Source organism: Thunnus thynnus, chromosome 12, assembly GCF_963924715.1.
Source record: "Thunnus thynnus chromosome 12, fThuThy2.1, whole genome shotgun sequence".
NCBI lineage: Eukaryota > Metazoa > Chordata > Actinopteri > Scombriformes > Scombridae > Thunnus > Thunnus thynnus.
Window position 1 is genome coordinate 5,200,531 of NC_089528.1, and position 6,218 is coordinate 5,206,748.

At 38.5% G+C, this 6,218-nt stretch overlaps 1 long non-coding RNA gene across 2 annotated transcripts; it reads right to left on the reverse strand.

The window, feature by feature from the left end:
• Positions 1 to 1,534: 1,534 nt before the first annotated feature.
• On the reverse strand, positions 1,535 to 5,989 carry LOC137193390 (uncharacterized). Of its 2 annotated transcripts, none has more exons than XR_010930805.1 (3): positions 5,586 to 5,989; positions 1,827 to 2,195; positions 1,535 to 1,787 (listed from the first exon to the last, which is right to left on the reverse strand). It is a non-coding gene; the product is annotated as an uncharacterized lncRNA (long non-coding RNA). The 2 variants fall into 2 exon arrangements; XR_010930804.1 differs by lacking the exon at positions 5,586 to 5,989 and adding an exon at positions 4,647 to 5,415.
• Between the last annotated feature and the right edge of the window lie 229 nt (positions 5,990 to 6,218).

The window sequence follows — 6,218 nt, forward strand, 5'->3', positions numbered from 1 at the left end:
TAGACCAACAAATGATGACTCAGTGTGTTTGACTTTTTCTGAGCCTTCAGACACAGAGAGGGGCGACATGAGGAGGAGATATTCTTTAGGGGAGTCAAACCAGTTTGCAGTCTGCTTCAAAAAAGTACTGAAAATAATTCTTCCCCTGGAATTTCTATCGAATCTATTTAATGACGTGGAAGAGTATGATTAAAAAGAGCTTTAATAGGATGTGGCACGTTATTCAATCCCATCGAGTCATTTGAGAGATTGGGATAATATGACAAACTCTTGCAGATCACTTTAGCATTCAAAACCATATTCCTGTCTAAAGTGTTTTTTATCTGAATTGATAAGACATATGTGGTTAATTTATACAATTTAGAGGATACTTTGAATTTATGATATAAAAAAACATCTTCAATGTAGCCTAACAACTCTGCAGCGTGGCACATGTATTTGATGCTTCTTGAAGCATTGCCTGTATTTCTAAGAGCTACTTTTTATTACCATCAGTCTTCCCTGCGGGGAGCAGGCAACAGAAGGAGAATGCAATTACCAAAATGTGTATATCCAGGCTGCCTAACCACAGCAGAATATATTACACAAGCATGCGGCTGAGAAGGATCGCCCCTGTACTCTGTGTGTGAGCTGCATGCATCATGTGTGCCTCTTGAGATCCTGTATGTAAGTTTAGCATTGTTATTCCGCACTATAGCTGCTGTGTGCCCAACATGTGTTACACCTCTCCCGTGTGTGAGTATAGATCGGCCGGCGCCGGTGCTCCAGTGATCCATCTCCCATGGTAATTTCATAACATGACCTCCAAATGACACACACTCTGTGCATCCCTGCAATGATACTGTGGCTATTCCCAAAGACCACATCAAACATGCTTCACTCAGGGCCCTGTAAACAGCTGTGGACACACACACCCACGTTCAGCTAGATGTTGTGTAAGAATCTTTAGAGTATTATACTCCAGGGAGGGAGGAAGTGGAGGACACATATCTGATGATGTTCAACACCGGACTAAAATAGAGAAATATGAGTAAAGGTCATTGAGTCGTTTTTAGGCCACTAGCTAAAGAGAAGGATTTTTTTTTAATATATACATATATGTATAGATAATATCAGACTCCCATTCTAATCTTAAAACCCTGTCACACTGACGACCGTGGAAGGAGTGGTGCAGACAGGTAGGAGGTTCATTCAAATGAGTCCACACAAAGAGAGTTACAGATGCTTTGTTAGAAAATGTGTCTTAGATGTTGCAATGACAATAGACGTCTAGAGAAAGTCACTCAGCTGGTAATTTGATGAAGAGAAAACAAATGTGCAGTAATTATGACACATTGCTTAGAAAGAAAATGAACAATGTTAATTAAATATTCACCAACCAGTAGATAGCAATAGCATTTAAATTAACATCAAAATGTATTTTTAATGTGGTTAAAGCAGGAAATTCTGTAAAACAACCTGCATTTATCTATAAATGAATGTGGGTGATTCTTTCAGTGGCTTTTTTATACTGTATGAAAAGCTTCTCCTCCACTTCATCGTACGTCTGCAGGCTGTGCAAGAGCTGTGAATACATCACAGTCACATGACACCATGCTGCTACAAAATAATCCAACTTTTTTTTTAGCAAAGGTGGAGTTTCATGTTTTATTGCTGAAATGCATTACAGTGCAATTACTGCTGTAACACATCAATTATGATATGATGTGACAATTAACGATGTGAGAAACAGTTTTACAGATGCAGAATTATGAAGTAGCGTCAGACTGATACCATCAAATCAACGGCTTCAACAAACTATTTTTTTAATTATTTATTTTTATTACCATTACTAGTTTACTGTTAAAAAAGAGACACCATCTACCTTTGGCTTTAGATTTGTGGTGTCTTCACATCTTGCAAAGGTATGTGTAATTTCAATGACAATGGCAGTAAATGAAGGCTTGAAAGTTGATGCAAACAGTTCCTACAGGTGTCCCAACTTTTGTTGATCACTTAGAAACCCTCTTTATAAAAGCGTGGAGGAGAAAGTGTGATGGTCTGGGGCTTCTTCGCTGGATTCAGAGTTGGTGACTTGCACAGAGTGACTGGCACCCTGGACCAAAAGGGCTACCACGGCATCCTGAAAAGCCATGCAGTACCCTCTGGTCTACACCTAGCTGGTCAGGGGTTCATCATACAGCAAGAGGACTTTCCTAGAAGAAAAGTACAAGACAGTGGGCTTCAAATCATGGAACCACCACAGTCATCGAGTTGTTTTGGGATGAACTGGACAGAACGGTGAAAGCAAAGCAACCTGCAAGTGCAACACATTTGTGGGAATTTCTGCAGCAATGTTGGGAAGAACTTTGCAGACAATATTTGATTTCCATTCTTTGACTGTTCTATCAGCAAAAGGTGACTATTTTTATGAGTTAAAAATGTTGATTACATTTGTTTAAAACTGAAAGAATCCATGATTTATTTTTTTAATCTACAATTATTTATTCAGTACTTTAATTTTAGAGTACATTGAGACATTAAACAGGAAAAATGGGGGTGGTCTAAAACTTTTAAATGGTAATGTATATAGGAAACCAACAGGTTATATCTTCATTTAATGTAGTTCATTCAGTTGTTAAATGACTAATCTAAAATGCTACATTTATTTAATTTTAATTGAAGCCTATTGGAGGCTTCTTGTGCACCCTAAGTTGTATAATGTATGATATGATAATCAATTATCAGTTTAAAAGAAATTGTGGATCATAACGTGGTCAGGACATCTGTAAGTGAAAGTCAGTTGCTAATTAAACCTGCCTGTGAGACCAGAAATGACAGACTTTCTGGGATGTGAAGCAGACAAACATCAGAAACCTGGATAATGATAAAATCATTCAGGAATATTAATAATCAGATGTCTTATGTTCCATATCATATCCTGAATATGATTAAAACCAGGATAAGACTCTAGCATGCATGTAAAGGACTCAATGATAGACTATGTGGTTTTAATGACATGACAAAGACCATAAGTGAAGCTGAATAAAGTTGGATTAAACTAACATATAATTTAGTTTGTATAATTATCATCAAATACTATAATTAAAAGACTAACTCCCTCTGAGGCAGTAGTGGGTGTCTGGCCAAGTGAACCAAAATATCAAGAAATGGCCCTGAATGGTCATGATGGTCACCCAGGCACACGTGTACACAAACACACATTTCTGAAGTAAGGTAGTAATTAGGAATCAAACAATGGAGCTCATCTATAGTTATGATGGAAGGAGAGAAAGGAACAAACGAGGGACAGGATGAATTGTTAGATCAAGAGAAACTGACAATAAAAGGGGGATAGAAAGAACTGGAAAAAGAAAACATGAAAATGAGATTGCAAGAGAGCAAGAAGAATAAAAAAAGAGCACGACAGGGAGAATGAAAACGTGTGATGGGGAAAGAAAGCAAAAACACAAAAAAGTAAAGGCTGATAATGCAGTCTCAAAAAGAGAATGATGGTGTGTTTGAGGGAGACTGAAAGCTAGATATGGAAAGTGAGAGAAAGTAAGGTTGATAGCATGTGCTGGGAAAAGAACAGACAGAGAGAGAGAGAGAGAGAGAGAGAGCAATATTTTAATAACCACAACGTGAGATAATAAAAAAAAACTGGGGAGGAAACACAAAAGCAAAGGAGCAAAGAGACGATAAGAGAGGGTAAGGTTGAGAGAGCAACCTTAAAAGACAGGACAGCAACACAGAGAGAGGCAGAGAGAGAAAGGAGAAGTTGACTCTAATGAGAAATGGTATTGAGGTTGGCTCGGTGCATATGAGGGCTCAGGACTACACTGTTAAATCTCAGTCAATGGAATGTAATCAACTGATCTTTTGTCTGAAACTCTGAAGAATTAGATGAATTCGTCAGTTTCAAGTTGACAAAAAAATCTAGTTAAAGACTTCAAAACAACCTCAGAATTTACACTCATGTGTTCCACTATTCTGAATGATGAGTGTCCTACTGATTTTTCACTGAACGCATTGAATGAAGTTTCTCAAGGAACATTGTCAGCTTCTTGCCAAACTTCCCAGCAGACATCGTAATTACATATAATAACACTACACTTGTGGTTGGTCAGGTGCTGCACAGTGGTGAGTAGAACTGAGAGTGTGGAGCTCCCACATTACACACTACCAGTGAAGCTCATCATAGCAGGTGAAAAAATCAGCTGACAACATTTGTGATGAAGGTAGCACATACTAATAATAGTATTTACATTTTTCTGGATTGAACTTCAGTAACCACCGATCATACCAGTTACCCATGCTATGGAGATCTTCTTGAAGATGAGCTGTGTCAGTGTCGTTAGTATTTATTCGAAATATTTTTGTGTTGTCCACAAAAAGATATGAATCAGACTGTATTACACTTGGTAAATCATTCATATAGATAACAAAGAGTACAGGGCCCAGCACAGATCCCTTTGGAACTCCAGAGTTTACTGGTTTCCAGACATGGCTGTCTACACTCTCCATGGTCTGCAGTGCCATTCTAAACTGGGGGAAAACAGGCAAACATCTGTTCCTCTTAATCTTCAGTATTAGACCAATTTCAAAACATACTCACAAAAGGATAACAGGATAACTGTAGGATAATCTGGGTTTCACTCACTTACCTTTTCAAAAATGGGTGTCCTGCTGATTTATCACTTATTTGTTGATAAGCTGGCACACATTGTCTCCAATGTACAGTCCTTATCTCTGTGTGTCTGTTGTGTATTTTACTGTATATCCAATGTGTAGCTTCTGGCTCTCAGCCACAAGATTCACTGAAGAGGTTAAAACCAAAAAATACAGAGAAAAATACTAAAGATTGGATCACTGAGCTTAGTATACTGTGCTTGTATGAGAACAGGTGTGTGTGCAGTTGTATGCTAATAGGAGCCTAATTAAATGTTAAAGTCCCTACCAGATGGTGGCAAAACTGACCCAGTCATACCAGTAGCAGAATACCTATGATGCTAGGAGTATAGCCTCATTTTACAACTCAGCCACTTTGGCCACAGTTCCACCCACCCACCAAACCTCTTGGTCTCCCTCAATGACTCTAAAATGTTGAATGAGTCGCAGGCCCCAAAGTCCACAAGAGTTTGGCCAGGACCAAGAGTTCTGGGGTCAATTCACAATTGCAATTGATTTTTTCCTTGCAAAATGCAGCACTGAAACATTGTATTTTTTCAGGACATCATGTGCAAGACAGCTGAGCAAGACTAATAAAAGACCTGCACCACCTTTAAGGCCGTCATCTTTATGCATAAAATACAGGTTATCCTTCACAGCTATTGACTGTCAGCACCTGATGCTTCAACTGAGTAGAGCACATACAGTTTAATAATCAGTTTCAGCAGAAAGGTCTGTTTACTAATTCATCTGCTCTGTTTGTTTCTTGACGAAAAATTAGCCAGACAGCTGCAGGCTGCTAGCTAGCTACCCAGCGGGTAGAGACAGACTGAACAAAGTAGAATCTGGAAACAGTTCAGTCAACTGCCAGCTCTTTGGCTCTCGTACCCAGAGATGATATCTTGTGAAAAAAAACACATACCGAGAGCACATACCAGTATGCAGAGTCCTTTTCAATATGTTCCTTTCGTAGATGCTAACGTTAAATTCACTACAAGATGGTCAGAGCAGCTAGCCACCTGGAGAGTCCTATAATCTGTGGCAGGTGTGCATGTAGTCAAACTATTCACTTCACAGTTTACAAGACTGTCATGACTGAAGACAGCTAATGTAGCAGTTATCATCTACTTTACGATTTGACTGAAGTCAACCTTTTTGTGCATATTATAATTACTCGATGTGTCAGAATTTTTCACATCATGCAAAAACAAAAATTTGAATGAATCTAGTTAAATCTACATATCAGCCAGCCTTAACAAGAGTATTTTTAAGCTGTGCAGTTTCTATAGCTGACTTGCTAATTAGCTATGTAGTCTGCAAACTGACATTAGCAGCACTTTCCCCTGTTGGGTGTGTTTGTTTGGAAGCAAACTCAGGTGAAGGACATGGTGAGCAGTGATGTTACTGCTTTATGCAAATGCAGTTTAAAATGAAATGAGGCAGAGAAACAATGCCATTCCAACAGACAGAAATGTCTAACACAAATGGGGGTGCTGTCATGAAACAAAAAAAACACCAGCATGTTAACAGCATTTTACTGTGTCATGAAGATAATATTATATGTGTTC